The sequence below is a fragment of the Chiloscyllium punctatum genome, chromosome 16 (genome assembly GCF_047496795.1).
Source record: "Chiloscyllium punctatum isolate Juve2018m chromosome 16, sChiPun1.3, whole genome shotgun sequence".
Taxonomy (NCBI): Eukaryota; Metazoa; Chordata; class Chondrichthyes; order Orectolobiformes; family Hemiscylliidae; genus Chiloscyllium; species Chiloscyllium punctatum.
In genome coordinates this window covers 6184379-6204414 of record NC_092754.1, presented here as the reverse complement: position 1 = coordinate 6204414, position 20036 = coordinate 6184379, and the positions used below count along the sequence as shown (strand labels likewise).

The window sequence follows — 20036 nt, the reverse complement described above, 5'->3', positions numbered from 1 at the left end:
GCAGTGAGAAGTGTAGATGGAGGAAAGGAAGGCTGGTTTTTATGATGGACTCGGCCGCATTGACAACTCTCTGTAAATTGTTGGGTAGGACAGTTGCCATACCAAGCTGTGATGCATTGGGATAGGATGCTTTCTATGGTGCATCTCTGAAAACCAATAAGAGTCATTGTGGACATGCCAAGTTTCCTTAACCTCCTGAGGAAGTAGAAGCATTGGTCTGCTCCTTGATGTACCATAGCCAGAGTGCACCATTGGTCCAGGGAACAAATGCTGAGTGCCATTGCCAAATAGAATGCTTTCGTCTGGACATTACTGTACTTTTCAAGCATTAATGTGGTTGTACCCCATCCATAGGAATGAAGAAGCTCTAACATGGTCATGGGAGAATTATTCACTGATAGGTTTCCACTCTGCTCTTTGCATAGCCCTCATCCTTTCCTTTCCTTCCCAGAACCACAATGGGGTTTCTCTGGGCTCTCACTTTACACTCTACCAGTCTTTGAACCTGAAGGATAATTTCCTGCCACCTCCAAAAGGTTTCCAGCACCAAACAAATCTTCCCTTTCCCTATCAGCATTCCAAAGGGACGATTTCCTCCATGACACCCTCATCCATTTCTCCATCACCCCGACACTTCATCTTCCTCTCATGCCACCTTCCCATGCAATCACAGGAAGTGGGACACTCACTCTTTTACTTCTGCCTGGCTCAGTGTCCAGAACCTACTTCAAGGGAAAGCAGTGACTTACACACGTGTCTCTTCTAATCTAGTCGACTGAATTCACAATGTGTCTCTGCTACCTCAGGGAGACCAAACACAGACTTGAATGGCTACTTTGCAGAACTCCCCTGCACCTTCTGGTTACCTGCAATTTTAATCAATCATTTTACTCTCATACTCACATTTCTGTCCTAGGTCTGGTGTTGTGTTCCAATGATGCTCAAAACAAGCTAGAAGAGCAGAACATTATTTTCCAATTAAGCCTTTGACAGCCTTCTGGACTCTACCTGGATTTCAACAATTTTAGACCTTGAACTCTGTGCCGAATTTTCTTCCACACCACATCCCTACTCGCCCCACCCAGTGAATGGTTTTCTGATTTTGTCTCCAGCAGAACTAATCCATATTCTGTTATTAACACTTAGCTTGGATCTATCTCACTTCTCTAGAAACATTAGCACTCATGTTGTCTTTTATTCTGTGAAACCTACCCCTGACTTTCCCTTCTGTTCCATTTGCTCCTTCCCATTTTTTGACAGGATAAAGCCCCTCATTTTTTAACCTCTCTCTTCAATTCTGAAGGAGAGTCATACTGGATTTGAAACCTTAATTCTGTTTCTCTCAAGTCAGGTACTACTGGACCTGGTGACTTCCTCAAGCTTTTTCTGCTCTTATTTCATAAAATCAACACTTGCAGTATTTTGTCTTTGTTTTATTGTAAGAGATTTCCTGTTTCTTTCCAAAACATATGTTTGTAGTTTTATCCTTCTCCTTAACTTCAATGAGTCGGTTCTTAACTGATGATACTGCCATCAGTAGAGAATTGACAGATTTGTACGTACTGTTTAAAATGTCAGCAAAAGCTAAAAGATGTATTTGGAAAGGTTGCTGAGATTCACAGTTAATGGTTTGCAGTTGATGGCGCTAATAGGTTGCAATAATGAGGGCAGATTGCAGCTCAGTATTTGTATTTCTTTGAGTGAAGAACATTTAAAGATAATCAAACTCAGACGATGAAATGATTTTGTAGGAGAAACTGTTTCCCCTGGCAGGGCTGTGCAGAATAAAAGTGACAATATATTAAAATTAGAGCTAAAACATTCAGGACTTAAAGGGGGATGGGCTAAATGCGGGCGAGAGGGACTAGTTTACCTTCTGAGTTGAATCGAAATGCTGTATAACCCTATGACTCTATTTACAGTTTTACCACTGAAAGCTTTCATATTATGAACAGTATTGTTATTGACTATTTCTCATGATCGTGTTATTAATAAAAAGTTAATTTGCATTTAAGAACATTTTAATTTGGTGACATGCATCATCATTTAACAGTTGTGAATTGCTGATAATTCTGGTGCTCCCCTCACTCGCCTGACCCTGGGGGAGAGACCCCCCCCCTCTTTCTACCTTGACAATGGGGGAAGAGACACCCCTCACTAACCTGACCCTGGGGAAGAGAGCCCACCGCGAAACTACCCTGACCCTGAGGGAGATAAGCCACCATCACTATCCTGACTCTGGGGGAGAGACCCCCCCAAAACACACTGACCCTGGGGTAGAGACCCCCTCAATACCCTGACCCTGGGGTCACAGACCCCCCTCATTACCCTGACCCTGGTGTAGAGACCCCCCTCAATACCCTGACCCTGGGGTAGAGACCCCCCTCACTACCCTGACCCTGGGTAGAGACCCCCCTCAATACCATGACCATGGGGGCATAGACCCCCTCATTACCCTGACCCTGGGGTAGAGACCCCCCTCACTACCCTGACCCTGGGGTAGAGACCCCCCTCACTACCCTGACCCTGGGGTAGAGACCCCCCTCAATACCCTGATCCTGGGGTAGAGACCCCCCTCACTACCCTGACCCTGGGGTAGAGACTCCCCTCAATACCCTGACCATGGGGTCACAGACCCCCTCATTACCCTGACCCTGGGGTAGAGACCCCCCTCAATACCCTGATCCTGGGGTAGAGACCACCCTCACTACCCTGACCCTGGGGTAGAGACTCCCCTCAATACCCTGACACTGGGTAGAGACTCCCCTCAATACCCTGACCATGGGGTCACAGACCCCCTCAATACCCTGACCCTGGGGTAGAGACCCCCTCAAAACCGTGAACCTGGGGTAGAGACCCCCCCTCATTACCCTGACCCTGGGGTCACAGACCCCCCTCAAAACCCTGACCCTGGGGTAGAGACCCCCCTCACTACCCTGACCCTGGGTAGAGACCCCCCTCAATACCATGACCATGGGGTCACAGACCCCCTCACTACCCTGACCCTGGGGTAGAGACCCCCCTCACTACCCTGACCCTGGGGTAGAGACTCCCCTCAATACCCTGACCATGGGGTAGAGACCCCCCTCACTACCCTGACCCTGGGGTAGAGACTCCCCTCAATACCCTGACCATGGGGTAGAGACCCCCCTCAATACCCTGACCCTGGGATCACAGACCCCCTCATTACCCTGACCCTGGGGTAGAGACCCCCCTCATTACCCTGACCCTGGTGTAGAGACCCCCCTCAAAACCCTGACCCTGGGGTAGAGACCTCCCTCAATACCCTGACCCTGGGGTCACAGACCCCCTCATTACCCTGACCCTGGGGTCACAGACCCCCCTCATTACCCTGACCCTGGGGTCACAGACCCCCCTCAAAACCCTGACCCTGGGGTAGAGACCCCCCTCACTACCCTGACCCTGGGGTAGAGACCCCCCTCACTACCCTGACCCTGGGGTAGAGACCCCCCTCACTACCCTGACCCTGGGGTAGAGACTCCCCTCAATACCCTGACCATGGGGTAGAGACCCCCCTCAATACCCTGACCCTGGGATCACAGACCCCCTCATTACCCTGACACTGGGGTAGAGACCCCCCTCATTACCCTGACCCTGGTGTAGAGACCCCCCTCAATACCATGACCATGGGGTCAAAGACCCCCTCATTACCCTGACCCTGGGGTAGAGACCCCCCTCACTACCCTGACCCTGGGGTAGAGACCCCCCTCAATACCATGACCATGGGGTCAAAGACCCCCTCATTACCCTGACCCTGGGGTAGAGACCCCCCTCACTACCCTGACCCTGGGGTAGAGACCCCCCTCACTACCCTGACCCTGGGGTAGAGACCCCCCTCACTACCCTGACCCTGGGGTAGAGACTCCCCTCAATACCCTGACCGTGGGGTAGAGACCCCCCTCAATACCCTGACCCTGGGATCACAGACCCCCTCATTACCCTGACACTGGGGTAGAGACCCCCCTCATTACCCTGACCCTGGTGTAGAGACCCCCCTCAATACCATGACCATGGGGTCAAAGACCCCCTCATTACCCTGACCCTGGGGTAGAGACCCCCCTCACTACCCTGACCCTGGGGTAGAGACCCCCCTCACTACCCTGACCCTGGGGTAGAGACCCCCCTCACTACCCTGACCCTGGGGTAGAGACTCCCCTCAATACCCTGACCGTGGGGTAGAGACCCCCCTCAATACCCTGACCCTGGGATCACAGACCCCCTCATTACCCTGACCCTGGGGTAGAGACCCCCCTCACTACCCTGACCCTGGGGTAGAGACTCCCCTCAATACCCTGACCATGGGGTAGAGACCCCCCTCAATACCCTGACCCTGGGATCACAGACCCCCTCATTACCCTGACCCTGGGGTAGAGACCCCCCTCACTACCCTGACCGTGGGGTAGAGACCCCCCTCAATACCCTGACCCTGGGATCACAGACCCCCTCATTACTCTGACCCTGGTGTAGAGACCCCCCTCATTACCCTGACCCTGGTGTAGAGACCCCCCTCAAAACCCTGACCCTGGGGTAGAGACCCCCCTCAATACCCTGACCCTGGGGTCACAGACCCCCTCATTACTCTGACCCTGGGGTCACAGACCCCCTCATTACTCTGACCCTGGGGTCACAGACCCCCTCATTACCCTGACCCTGGGGTCACAGACCCCCCTCATTACCCTGACCCTGGGATCACAGACCCCCTCATTACCCTGACCCTGGGGTCACAGACCCCCCTCATTACCCTGACCCTGGGGTCACAGACCCCCCTCAATACCCTGACCCTGGGGTCACAGACCCCCCTCATTACCCTGACCCTGGGATCGGAGATCTACTCCAACCTGAGTCTTTCATCCAGTTGACGGTTTGGCGCAAGCGTAGAATGCCGACCGCCGGCACAGTGCCGTGTAGGCGCAGGCTCGGGGGGCGGTGACGGCGCAGGAATAGAATCTAGGAGGCGGGACTCTAAGTGACGGACGTTGCCGGCAGGACGCACGCGCAAACATCGGGAGGCGAGGCCTGAGGCGAGACGGCCGACCATACAGCGACGGCTGAACGCAGGCGCAGACTCATGTGGCACCATCCGGAGTGACGACTGCCGGAACAGTGCCGTACCGGCGCAGGCGCAGTTAGCTCCACAGCCGTGAAGCCAGCCAGGGTGCCGGTCGCACGCAGGCGCAGAGCCTCCGGGGTGCCGGCCGCCGGCAGGGCCTCATACCGCTCGGATTATCAGCTCGAAGAAGCCGCCTTGTGTGTGAGTGCCAGGCCGGGAGGAAGAGGCACCTTCACAGGGGAGGGTCAGCTGGACCGGGTAAGGAGCCGCTGTGTGTGTTGTTGGTGGACGGTGTGAGTGTCCGGGGGAGGGGCTGGTGGCTCTGGGCCGGACTCCACTCTCTGAGCACGGACAGAGCCACCGCTTTGTCTCCCCTGGAGCCTCGAGCCCTCACATTAAATCAATCTAAACATCACTCAAACAAAACTCTCTGTGTTCAAACCAGCAGGGCAACTAGTGCCCCTGTTCCGTGACATTGTAAAACCTCAGCTGAGAGTTTGATACAAAAGGTTTCCTGTGTCTGAGAGACTGCTGTGTGTTGAGAGACAGACGTACATTGCTATAGCGCCCTTCACAACCTCCGCTCGTCTCTCAGCACTGTGGCAGTCCCAGGCCAATGTTTAGTGGATATAGCTTTATATCCAACCATGGTAGATTCAATTAAATTCAATCAAAACTGGAATAAATTGCTGTTGCAATGTGTAACCACTGTCAGATTAGATTACATCCCCTACAGTGTAGAAACAGGCCCTTCGGCCCAACAAGTCCATACTGATCCTCCGAAGAGTAACCCACCCATTTCCCTCTGAATGATGCACCTAACACTGGGCAATATAGCACGGCCAATTCACCTGACCTGCACACCTTTGGACTGTGGAAGGAAACTGGAGCACCCAGAGGAAACCCACGCAGACAAGGGGAGAACATTATTATGACAAAAATCTCCACCTAGTTTACTAATGTCCTTTAGGAAAGGAAATCCACTGTCCTTACCCAGTCTGGCCGACATGTGACTCCTGACCTACAGCGATGTGATTGACTCTTTCAGTGCTCTCAGGGAACACAGCCAGTGACACCTGATTGCATGAATGAATTTTAAAAAGAACAGACATTAAAATAGTATGTTTCAAAGTGTAGTCACTGTCATAATGCACGTGCTGATCAATTCAAGCACAGTATGCTGTCCGAGTGTGATGTTAACTAAGGAAATCATTACTTTTTGCGATGTAGATTGAAGGGTAAATATTTGGAAGGGCACTGTGGGATGACTCCCCTACTGCTTTTTGTTGAGATCTTTTTCATCTCTGTGAGAACAGACTTGTCCTCAGTTTAACATCACATCTGAAAAACAACAACACCTAGCAAAAATGCACTTTCTTGGTACTCTGCTGGAATGTTAGTATGTTTTGGTGCTTAACTGTTGGACCAACCCAACCACCCCGTGGCTGAACACTTCAACTCCCCCTCCCACTCCACCAAGGTCCTTGGACTCCTCCATCGCCAGACCATAGCAACACGACGGCTGGAGGAAGAGCGCCTCATCTTCCGCCTAGGAACCCTCCAACCACAAGGGATGAACTCAGATTTCTCCCGTTTCCTCATTTTCCCCTCCCCCCACCTTGTCTCAGTCCCAACCCTCGAACTCAGCACCACCTTCCTAACCTGCAATCATCTTCCTGACCTCTCCGCCCCCACCCCCACTCCGGTCTATCACCCTCACCTTGACCTCCTTCCACCTATCGCATTTCCAACGCCCATCCCCCAAGTCCCTCCTCCCTACCTTTTATTTTAGCCTGCAGGGCACACTTTCCTCATTCCTGAAGAAGGGCTCATGCCCGAAAAGTCGATTCTCCTGCTCCTTGGATGCTGCCTGACCTGCTGCACTTTTCCAGCAACACGTTTTCAGCTCTAGCTAACCCACCCCTTCTATGGTCACTGTAGGGAAATTTAGCATTACCAATCCCCACCTAACTTGCACATCTTTTTACTGGGGGAGGAAACCAAAACATTTTGGAATCCCATAAAGACACAGGGTGAACGTGCAAGCTCCACACAGACAGTCACTCAAGAATGGAATCGATCCCAGAGCCTTAGCACCATGAGACAGCAGTGCTAGCCACTGAGCCACCGTGCTGCCCTTTGGTAGGTGGATGTAGGCAGAAGGAGTTTTAAAGACTTGATTTTAAACATGAATTGACAGCTAAAATGACCAGTTCGAGGACAGTCTCTTCATGTGTAAATCAGATTTCAATAAAAATACAAGCTAAGCATATTGCATTTGAGTCCACTGTGTGCCTGACTAAACAAAGCAAGCAAAACAAATAGAGCAACAAGATCAGTACTTGTGTAGTATTTTGAAGGGTTGACTGAGGGAGGAATGTTGAAGTCACTAGAAAAAAACATCATCTTCAAATGGTGTCATGAGATTCTTAATGTTCATCTGAAGCCCCAGAAGATTTGAATGATTTATTGTCAGTTTTACAGTGACTGGTTCAGTAAAATACAGTTAAAACTTCAACTGTTGCCCTAGTCTGCCGTCATTTTGAATAGTTTAAGAGTAAAACGATAATAACTCAGAGCGTCTATCTTTATTCTGCTGCCTCTGCCATGTGTCACTCACCAGTGAAACATCACCGCCACCCATTGTCCACTGACTCGTTCTGCCTGTGCTGGACCGGCCATTGTAGGAGTCACCACTCTTTGTGCCATCTCTTCATTGAGCCCACCTTGCTGAAGCTGCTGAGTCCCATGCTTGAACCCATACTTGCTCCACGACCAAGAGTCTCTGGCTCTGCTGCTGCCCCACCAGTTCTAGGAGTCCCTGCTCTGGGCCAAATGTAGCTAGGATTCCCTTGTTCTGCTGCCCAGCCAGGCCAGGCCGCCAGTGTGCTAAGAGTGCCCTGTTCTGGCTGCCCCCCTCCGAGATAGAATATAGAAAAGTACAGCACAGAACAGGCCTTCAGTCCACGATGTTGTGCTGAGGATTAATCCTAATCTAAAACAAAATAACCTAATCTACGCTCTCCTCAATTCACTGCTGTCCATGTGCATATTCAGTGGTCACTTAAATGTCCCTAAAGACTCTGCTTCCACCACTACTGTTGGCAAAGCATTCCATGCACGTGTAACTCTTTGCATAAAGTACCTATCTCTAAAATCTCCTCTATACCTTCCTCCGAACAACTTAAAACTATGACACCTCGTGGCAGTCAATCCTGACCTGTGGAAAAGTCTCTGGCTATCGACTCTATTCATGCCTCTCATTATCTTATACACCTCGATCAGGTCACCTCTCTTCCTCCTCTCCAGAGAGAAAAGTCCGAGCTCAGTCAACCTCTCCTTGTAAGACAAGCCCTCCAGTCCAGGCAGATCTTGGTAAACCTTCTTTGCACCCTCTCCAAAGCCTCTACATTTTTTCTGGTCACCCTATTATAGAACCGGACACAATATTCCAAGTGTGATTTCACCAGGACTTTGTAGAGCTGCAGCAAAACCTCACGGCTCTTAAACTTAATCCCCCGTTAATGAAAGCGAAAACACCATATGCTTCCTTAACAACCCTATCCACTTGGATGGCAACTTTGAGGGATCTATGCACTTGAACACCAAAATCCTGGTGTTCCTCTACACAGCCAAGAATCCTGTCTTTAATCCTATATTCAGCATTCAAGTTTGACCTTCCAAAATGCATCACTTTGCATTTATCCAGGTTGAACTCCATTTGCCATTTCTCAGCCAAGCTATGCATACTGTCGATGTCACGCTGCAGCCTGTAATTGCCCTCGATACTATCAACGGCACCTCCAAACTTTGTGTCATCGGCAAACTTACTAACCCACCCCTCAACCTCCTCATCCAAGTCATTTATAAAACTACAAAGAGCAGGGGCCCAAGAACAGACCCTGGGGGACACCACTCAACACTGACCTCCAGGCAGAATACTTTCCATCTACAACCACTCGCTGCCTTCTGTCAGCCAGCCAATTCTGAATCCAGACAGCCAAATCTCCCTGTGTCTCATACCTCCTGACTTTATGAGCCTACCGTGGGGAACCTTATTAAATGCCTTGTTGAAGTCCACGTACACCACATCCACTGCTTGACATTCATCGACCTGTCTCATCACCTCCTCAAAGAGCTCAATAAGATTTGTGAGGCATGACTTGCCCCTCTCAAAGCCATGCTGACTGCTGTTAGTCATGCTATACTTTTCCAAATAGTCATAAATCCTATCCCTCAGAACTCTTCACAAAACCTTACTGACCACAGACGTAAGACTGACTGGTCTGTAATTGCCAGGGATTTTCCTATTCCCCTTCTTGAAAAGAGGAACGACATTCGCCTCCCTCGAATCCTACGAATCCCATGGAGAGTGAGGAAGCAAAGGTCTTCACCAGCGGCTTAGCAACCTCCTTTCTTGCTTCCCAGAGCAAGCCAGGATAGATCTGGTGTGGCCTTGGGGACTTATTAATCTTAATGTTTGCCAAAATTTCCAGCACATCAACTTCCTCAATCTTGATCTGTTCAAGCCTGTTTTCCCACTCCTCAAAGTTCTCATTCACAATATTCCTTAGTAAAAACCGAAGCATAAAACTTATTTAGGGCTTCCCCTATCTGCTCAGATTCCACGCACAACTTCGCCCCTGCTATCCCTGATCGGCCCTACCTTCTCCCTGATCATTCTATTGTTCTTCACATATGAGTAAAATGTCTTTGGGTTCTCCCTAATCCTTCCTACCAAGCCTTTTTCGTGCCCCCTCCTGGCTCTCCTCACTCCATTTCTGAGCTTCTTTCTAGCAAGCCTGTAATCCTCTAAAGCTGTGCTAGATCCTTGCTTCCTCCACCTTGCGTAAGCTGCCTTCTTCCTTTTGACAGGAAGCTCCTCTGCTCTCATCATCCGAGGCTCCTTAATCTTACCCCTTCTTGCCTGTCTCAGAGGAACAAACTTATGCATCACTCGCAACAACCGCTTCTTAAACAGATGTCATTGCCATCTTGAAGAGTCCGCTCCTGACACCTCCGAATGTTGGAGGAGCTTTGCTGCCACTGACGCTGCTGTCGGCCTCGAGTGCCAGGAGGAAGAGTTTGCTGCCTTCTGCTGGCACTTCTGATCACCAGGAGATGACGCGTCCATTGTTGCTGCCACCTCTGACTGCCAGCAAACCCGCTGCCACTCTGTGCATGGCCTGTTCACTGCCATGCCGATGCTGCCAACTAACCCGCCAAAGACAAAAAATAAGAAAAAGAGCAGAAGTGAAAATAAGAACAAAAACAGATGAGAGCAGGTGAGTTTCAGGGAAAAACCTGCACGTTGCCCTGTTCCCCCACCGCCATCTTGAAAAATGTCTCATGCTGTGACAACTTCTGAAGGGTGCACCTCGGCAACCCTGTCTTTGTTGTGGTATTAACTAACTGTGTAAGTTTAAATCTTGATGTGGAAATTGAATCTAGAATCTTCTAACCCGTAGATGAGTGCTAGCAACTGAGCTAAGTTAATGGTTTTATAATTGGTAAGTGATGAGCTGCACCTTCTCAAACCCCAACGCTATATCCTTTGGCTCTGAGATGTATCTATCGAAATGTTAAGAGGCAAGGGAGAGATGGTGGTAATGTCAGTGGGTAAATAATGCAGAGGCCCAGGCTAATCCATCAGGAGAGATGATCGGAAGCCTTTCTACACAAAGGGTGATCGAGGTTTGGAACTCTCTTCCGCCAAGGGCAGGGGTTGCTGGATCATTTGTTCATTTTAAATCTGCGATAGATAAGTTTTTATTATAGCTGAGAATGTGTTGCTGGAAAAGCGCAGCAGGTCAGGCCGAATCCAAGGAGCAGGAGAATCGGCGTTTCGGGCATCAGCCCATCTTCAGGAAGAAGGGCTCATGCCCGAAACGTCAATTCTCCTGCTCCTTGGATGCTGCCTGACCTGCTGCGCTTTTCCAGCAACACATTTTCAGCTCTGATCTCCAGCATCTGCAGTCCTCACTTTCTCCTAGAAGCTTTTATTATACAAAGGTATTGAGGGATATGAGCCGAAGGCAGGTAGATGAAGTTAGGCCACAGATCAGCAGTGATCTCATTGAATGGCAAAACAGGTTCAAGGCACTGAAAGGCCACCTCCTGTTTCTATTGGGGATGTTTTAAAGCACGTTATGACAGCTGATGGAATTTAAATTCAATTAGTTAAATCTGGAATTGAAGCCAGTCTCAATAATGGTAACCATAAGTATTCATTCATCATCTTGTTCATTTTATGGTTGGCAAGATATAATGTGTGTTGTGTCCCAGAAGTCAGTGCTGGGCCAGGGATGGTTGCTACATTTGCTGAAACACAAACGTAGGTAGGAAAGTAAGTTATGAGGGGGAGATTGGTGAGCGACAAATGGATATAATAAGCATTCAAGAGTGCATTAAATGATTGTTTGAACAGAAAAAGTGTAACAAGGAATTGGGAAAAGAGAAGAGAGTTTTGATTTAATTTATTATTGACTCGAACAGAGTTACAATGAAAAGTATTGTTTTGTATATTAGCCAGACAATCATACCTTACTTAAGTGCATCAGGGTAATAGAACAGAATGCGCAATATAAAGATCAACTCTAATATATGAGCAGTCCGTTCATTAGTCTGATAACTGCAGGGAAGAAGCTGTTCTTCAATCTGTTGGTACTAAGTCACAATGTGCTTTGTGTCTGCACGAGCTGCCCAAATCAGCCAAATGACCATTTTCTCAGCTGTACCAAGGGGAGGAGTAAGCAGAGAGCAGGTGAATGCAAAGGAATAGGTGATGTGAGGTACATATGCTTTAATGCAAGGAGTATAGTGAGTAAGGCAGACGATCTTAGGGTCTGGGAGTATGACGTAATTGCAATCAGAGACTTGGTTGAAGAAAGGGTATGATTGGCAACTAAATGTTCCAGGATATCGATGATTCAAACAGACAGGGAGGAAAGTAAAACGGGGGTGGGGGTGGGGAAGGGGTTGCATTGCTTGTCAGGGATGATATCATGGCTGTGCTAAAGGAGGACACTATGGAAGGCTTGAACAGTGAGGCATAATGGGTAGAGCTGAGAAATAAGGGTGCAGTTACATTGTTGGGGCTGTACTACAATGGTGAGTGTGAGGTAGAAGAACAAATAGGTAAACAGATTATGGAAAGATGTAGAGGCAACAGGGTGGTGGTGATGGGAGATTTTAATTTTGCCAACAGTGACTGGGATACACTTAGTGTCAGAGGTCTGGATGGGGCAGAATTTGTGAGGACCATCCAGGAAGGCTTTCTAGAACAGTATGTCAATAGTCCAACTAGGGGAGGGGCCATATTGGACCTGGTGTTGTGGAATGAGCCAGGCCAGGTGGGAGAAGTTGCAGTGGGGGGTTTCTTTGGGAATAATGACCACAATTCTATAAGTTTTAGAATATTCGTAGACAAAGGCAAGAGTGGTCCAAAGGGAAGAGTACTAAACTGGGCCAAGGCCAATTATATCAAAATTCAGCAGGAGCTGGGAAATGTGGATTGGGGGCAGCTATTTGAAGTGCAGTCCACATTTGACTGGGAGGCTTTCAAAGATAGTGCAGGATAGGCATGTCCCTTTGAAAACAAGGGAAAGGAAAGGCAAGATTCGTGAAATGTGGATGACAGGAGAAATTGTGCGATTAGCCAAGAGGAAAAGGGAAGCATACGTAAGGTTCAGACAGCTAAGAAGAGAACAGGCTTTGGAGGAATGTTGGGAGAGTAGGACCAATCTTAAACAAGGAATCAAGCGGGCTAAAAGGGGTCATGTAATAAGTTTATCGAGCAGAATTAAGGAGAATCCCAAGGCCTTCTATTCATAGATAAGAAGTAAGAGGGTGACTAGAGAAAGGGTTGGTCCATTAAAGGATAAGGAAGGAAACCAGAGAAAACGTGTGAGATTCTCAATGATTACTTTGCATCAGTGTTCTTTGAGGAGAAGGACATAATGAATGTTGACGTTAGAGATAGAGGTTTGTTTACTCTGGATCGCATTTACATAAGGAGGGAGGATGTGTTGGGTAGGCTAAAGGATATTAAGGTGGACAAATCACCAGGACCGGATGGGATCTATCCCAGGTTGCTGAGGGAGGCGAGAGAGGAAATAGCTGGGGCCCAGACAGATATCTTTGTAGCATCCTTAAACACAGGTGAAGTGCTGGAGGACTGGAGAGTTACAAATGTTGTCCCCCGTTAAAGAAGGGTAGTAGAGATATTTCGGGTAACTACACACCAGTGAGCCTGACGTAAGAGGTGGTAAATTTGCTGGAGAAGGTACTGAAGGATAGGATCAATTTATATTTGGAAGAAAATGGGTTTATCAGTAATCGGCATCACGGTTTTGTGCGGGGGAGATCATGCCTCACTAACTTGAGTTCTTTGAGGAAGTGACCAAGTTGATAGATGAAGAAAGGGCTGTAGATGTCCTATACATGGACTTTAATAAGGCATCTGATAAGGTTCCCATGGTAAATTAATGGAGAAAATGAAGTCACATGGAGTGCAGGGTGTTTGGCTAGGTGGATAAAGAACTGGTTGAGCAACAGGCGACAGAGAAGTAGTTGAAGGGAGTTTCTTGAAATGGAGAAAGGTGACCAGTGGTGGTCCACAGGGATCAGTGCTGTGGCCGCTGTGTATGATGTACATAAATGATCTGGAAGAGGGCTTTGGTGGTCTGATCAGTAAGTTTGCAGATGACATGAAGGTTGGTGGAGTAACAGAAGGTATTGGGGACTGCCAAAGAATACAGGAGAATATAGCTAGACTGGAGAGTTGGGCAGAGAGATGGCAGGTGGAGTTCAGTCTGGGCAAATGTGAGGTGATGCATTTTGGAAGGTCTAATTCTAGAGTGAATTATACTGTAAAGGGAAGAGCCTTGGAAAAAGTTTACGAGCAGAGAGATCTGGGAGTTCAGGTTCACTGCACCCTGAAGGTGGCTGCACAGGTGGATAGTGGTTAAGAACGCATGTGATATACTTGCCTTCATCGGACCGGGTATTGAGTATAAGAGCTGGCAGGTCATCTTAAAATTGTACAAGACTTTGATTCGGCCATATTAAAAAACTGTATGTACAGTTCTGGGTGCCACATTACCAAAAGGGTGTGGATGCTTTGGAGAGGGTACAGAGAAGGTTTACGAGGATGTTGCCTGGTATGGAAGGTGCTAGCTACGAAGAGAAGTTGAGTAGGTTAGGTATGTTTTCATTAGGGGAAAAAAGAGATTGAGAGGGGACCTGATTGAGGTCGACAAAATCATGAAAGGTATAGTCAGGGTAGATAGAGAGAACCTTTTTCCCCAGGGTGAGGGATTCAATAACAAGAGGTTACGCGTTCAAGGTGAAAGTAATGTTTAAGGGGGATACATTACATAGAAGGTGGTAGGTGCCTGCTGGTAGTTGCCAGCAGAGGCAGGTATTGTAGATTCTTTTGAGGTGTGTTCGGACAGATGCATGAGTAGGTGGGGAGCAGAGGGATACAGATCCTTAGGAATTAGGCAATAGGCTTAGACAATGGATTTAGATTGGCACAGCTTTGGATGGTTGAAGGGCCTGTTTCTGGGCTGTAAATTTTCTTTGTTCTTATTCTTGGATCTTGATCATTGTAGCCAAGGCATGGCAGATGCAGTTTAATTTGGATAAATGCAAGGTATTGTGGTTTGATAAATCAACCAGGGCAGGACTTATACAGTTAATGATAGGGCCCTGGGGAGTGTTGTCAAACAGAGACACCTCGGGGTTCAGGTACATAATTCTTTAGAAGTTGTGTCACAGGTAGACAGGGTGGGGAAAAAAGGCATTTGGCACACTTGCCTTCATTGCTGAGACCATTGCTCAGACCATGACTTGGGACATCCTGTTGTAGTTGCACAGGATGTTGGTGAGGCCACTTTTGGAATACTGTGTGCAATTCTGGTAGTCCTGCTATAAGAAGGATATTATTAAGTTGCTGGAAAGATTTACCAGGATGTGACTGGGACTGGAGGGTTTGAGTAATAAGGAGAGGCTGGACTACTTTTCACTGGAGTGCAGGAGATTGAGAGGTTATCTTTAAGAGCTTTATAACATCATGAGGGGCATAGATAAGATGAATAGCAAAGGTCTTTTTCCCTAAGGCAGGGAAATTCAAAACTAGAGGCGTATTTTTAAGGTGAGGAGAAAGATTTAAAAAGGACCTGACGGGCAACTTTTTCCATACACAGGGTGGTTTGCATGAATGAACAGCCAGAGGAAGTGGTGAATGTAGGTACAGTGACAGCATTTAAAAGACATTTGGATGGGTACATGAATAGGAAATGTTTAGAGGGATATGGGCCAAATGTAGGCAAATGGGACTAATTTGTTCAGCATGGACAAGTTGGCCCAAAGGTTATGTTTTCATGCTGTATGACTTTATGACTGTATAAAGCTAAATTAGGGAAGTTTTGCTCCAGTTATATAGGGTATTAGTAAGACTACATCTGGAGTGCAGTGTACAATATTGATCATCTTATTTAAGGAATGATATAAATATGTGAAAAGTCGTTTAGAGGAGGCCAATACTTGAAGTGGGCATGTTGTGTTATGATAGGTTGGGCTGACTAGGCTTGTATCTATTTGATTTTAGAAGAGAAATAGGGGACTTGCTTGAAACATAAGATCCTGAAGGGTCTTAATAGGGGAGTGAGGATGGTTCCTCTTGTAGCAGAATTGATAACGAGGAGTCATTGGGGTTTTTATTTATAACTAAGGGATCATCCAGTTATGACCAACAAGTCATCTTTTCCCATGGAGAGTCATGAGTCTGAGCCCTCTCCCTCAAAAGGCAAAGTCTTTGAATATTTTTAAGGAATTGAAAGGCTATTTGGGTCAGATGGGAATATGGAGTAATCCAATCAGCCATAATCTTATTGAATGGCAGAGCAGGCTTTGGAGGCCAAATGGCCGCCTCCTGCTTCTCGAATGTTCGCATCCTTCAGGGAAGGAAACCTGCTCTACTCAGCTGGTCAGGCCTCCATGTGGCTGCAGATATGTGGCAACCTGATTGTTTCTTAATTGTCCTCTGAAATGACCCAGCACGCCACTCAGTTCGAGGACAATTAGGGAAGGGCAGCACATACTTGCCTTGGAAATACTGTCCACATCTGATCAAAGAAAGAGAAAGGGGACTCATTGGCACAACACTTGCACATTGCGAGCTAGTTGTAAAATAGCGGTCACCAGTGCCTTTGAGTGGTCAGCCTACTTTCCTGAGGTTACAGAACTTGTGGTCAAAACAACTGAGGGATTGAATTAGCATTTAAGAATTGAATGTTATGGAAATGTGAATGTTTCAAGCGTTGATAAAAGTGCTGTTAACTGGCTTGGAAGGCATTTGAAAATAATGCATGAGCTACAAACAGGTGACAGTGAACTTGAGTCTCTGGAATCCTTGTTGCTGTTGGGAGCAGTCATTGTCAATTTTTAGCAGGACGACCAGGCTGATTTTCCACAGTGATTCTAATATCACCAAATAGTACCCAGCAAATGGGACATCTGCTTCAGATGGCAGTCCCACGCCTTAAGTTATCACTTTTGGGTGACTAAAGGAAGGTAAACATCAATGATTCACTTCTAGGCAGTACAGTCAGTTCCGCTATAACGTGGTAATTCCGTTCTCATGCAATTCTGTGTTATAAAAAAAATTTGCATAATAGCAGCACCGTTAAAACCAATGGGGCCGGAATTGTGTTATAACCAATACACATTTTAAAGGTCACGCGATAGAAACCTAGTTGCCTTCTCTCCCCCTCCCCACTTCCCATTTATCTCTCCACCCCCCCCCCCCCCCCCCCCTTGGGCCCCCCCACATTCCTGTTGAAGAGCTTATGCTCAAAATGTTGACACTCCTCCTCGGATGCTGCCTGACTGGCTGTGCTTCTCCAGCGCCACACATTTTGGCGCTATAGAAACAGGGTCACCCAATTCATCAATAATGTTATAGCAAATTAACGAAACGCACGTGATAGCAGACCAGATCTGTATTCAGAAAACATGGGAATATGCTGGACACAGTCAGTGTGAACAAGAGGTAGGAAATTATGGAAATGTTAAATAATTGTGTGTTTAATCTTGGGAACTGGATTTGAAAATAATGTTGCGACTATAATGCTTTCTTATCAAACTAATTAATTTTGCATGAAATATATATTATACCTCTCCAATTACTATAATAGTAATTTCACCACTAACACTCCTAAAGGGAGAGATCGACTGATAATTTACATACTTTTCATTTGCAGAGCAATAGTTTATCAAAAGTGAGGAGAAAGGGGCAGCACAGTGGCTCTTCAATTCCGCCTCATGGCGACTGTCTGTGTGGAGTAATCACATTCCCCCCGTGTCTGTATGGGTTTCCTCCGGGTGCTCCAGTTTCCTCCCACAGTCCAAAGATATGCAGGTCAGGTGAATTGGCCGTGCTAAATTGCCCATAGGGATAGGTGCATTAGTCAGAGGGAAATGGGTCTGGGTGGCTTACTCTTCGGAGGCTCAGTGTGGACTGGTTGGGCCAAAGGGCCTGTTTCCACACTGTAGGGAATCTAATCTAATCATTTATTTTGTGGACACTTGCATTAATCGCTTAGTCTAAAATGCTTATTACTTGCGTGGAATTCTGCACAATGTTACATATCTGGAGTGGGATGGCACAAAAGTTCACAGTTACCTTCATTGTCAACCTGAACAATTGCAATCTTTTTTGATTTTACTTATGGATATGGTTTTTGATAGATTTTGAGTTCCCACCTCTTGGGGAAAAAAAGCTGAAATTTTGCTAGGTGCAACATGATGGGCACTGTTTTCCCAATTACAAATGGTCATGAGCCTTGGTCAGCGTGTATGATTAGATTAGATTAGATCACTTACAGTATGGAAACAGGCCCTTTGGCCCAACCAGTCCACACCGACCCTCCGAAGAGCAACCCACCCAGACCCATTTCCCTCTGACTAATGCACCTATCCCTATGGGCAATTTAGCATGGCCAATTCACCTGACCCATTCCCCTACATTTACCCCTTCACCCAACACTGCGGGCAGTTGAGCATGGCCAATTCACCTGACCTGCATATTTTTGGACTGTGGGAGGAAACTGGAGCACCCGGAGGAAACCCACGCAGACACGGGGAGAATGTGCAAACGCCACACAGGCAGTTGCCTGAGGCGGGAATTGGACCCGGGTCTCTGGCACCATGAGGCAGTGGTGCTAACCACTGTGCCACCGTGCCGCCCAACCAGTGTGCCTTAACCAGTACCAACAACAATAAACTGACTGATCATTAGTCTCATTTGTTTTTGTTTTGGGAGTTTGCTGCAGACATATTGAGTGCTGTGTTGACCTTGATAAACAATGCCTATATTTCCAAAGTAATCCATTGCCTTTTTAGTCCTCTAAACTGTGCAAGATGCTACAAAAACTCCAATTCTATCTGTCTTTGCATGTACACCTTGATAAGAATGTTTGCAATGAATTGCAAAGGTACTGAATCATGCCCTCCTCTAATGTCTTGATATGATAATCTTCAAGCTGAAAGAATTAATTGTGAATTGATGTACATCAGCAGGAACTGTGGTACTGTTCCCACTTCTAGAGCAGTAGGTCGCAGTCAAGACCCTCTTGCCCCAGAGACCTGTCGTAAAATGAGAAGATTTAGTGCATATGTGTGCAATGTATTTTTAATCAATGTCTTCCAGAGTGTCACGTGAACAATGGGGCTCTTGTCTAAAGTATGCCATATAGATTTAAATTTTATGCTTCCATTAATTTGTTGTTTCTCATTACTTAACGATTGTGTCCTCCAATTAAAGGTAAAATGATTGACCTACATTCTAACATTACAATGACACAGTTGCGTTGATGAATCACTTTAGGAAGAGCTTCTGCTGGGTAGGAACTTGGAGAATTTAGCTGTTTCTGGTCAAGCATTGAGTCCACAACAGTGGTCAATGAGATTTTGATTGTTTTTCCATGTTTGGTCAAATAAATCTCATGTTAGCTGAGTGGAGACTTACCTGCCTATCGTTCGTTTTAAGAGGAGGAGATTAGGCAAACCCCCAAATAGCTGTCTTTGAGCTGGGTGGTAAGCTGCCTGCTTTCTGATCCTCCAGTCATGCCTATTCCAGAAGGTCAGCACATGCTGGGACTTGAATTTTATAAAGGAGGCCAGCCATTCTTGATGGATGGAAACCTACAGTGCCACGAGGATATTTTAATCACATGATGCAGAGGCTTTTCATTTTATTTTTTTTTTCATTGATTGCAAGGTGTTCCACCGCTTAAATGAATTTTGCTTGAATTATGTTTACTTCAACTATGGGTTTGGTAGATAGTACTGTCACCAAATCAGATGTTAAGTCTCACTCTAGGTGCTTGAGCTGATATTCCGTTGCTGTATTGAATGATGTACTGTTGGATTTGCTGGGGGACAGAGACTTATGCAGCATGGGAACAGAACCTTCAGTCCAACTGGAACACACTGGCCATGTTCCCAAGCTACCTGCCTGCATTTTGCCCATTTCTGTCCAAACCTTTCCTATTTATGGACTCATCCAAATGTCTTTTAAATGTTGTAACTGTATCTGCATCCACCACTTCCTCTGGCGCTTCATTTTACACATGAAATTACACTCTCTGTAAAAAGGTTACTCCTATCCTAAGGCTTCACCCACTTTCTTCAGGTGCGAGTAAATATAAAAGATTCCATGGCACTGTTTAGAAGAGAGCAGGCAAGTTTTCCCTAGTATCTTGGACAAAGTTTATCCTTTAATAAGCATCACCTAAAACAGATAGCGATTAGTTCATATTGCTGTTTGTTAGAGCTCACTGTACACAAACTGATTGCTGCTTTTCTATATGAAGATAAGTAGCTAGATTAAAAATCAGTTGTGACTGAAGTAATGGTAAATTTGTGATGTCCTGAGCTCACGAGCTACACGAATGCAAAT

General features: G+C 46.9%; 1 protein-coding gene across 2 annotated transcripts in view; it reads left to right on the top strand.

The window, feature by feature from the left end:
• Positions 1 to 5172: 5172 nt before the first annotated feature.
• Positions 5173 to 20036, top strand: part of ctnnbip1 (catenin, beta interacting protein 1) — a 111284-nt gene continuing 96420 nt past the window's right edge. For both annotated transcript variants that reach the window (XM_072586119.1, XM_072586118.1), the window contains exon 1: positions 5173 to 5329. The gene's annotated coding sequence lies outside the window, so the exon portion shown is untranslated. The remainder of the gene's footprint in view (positions 5330 to 20036) is intronic.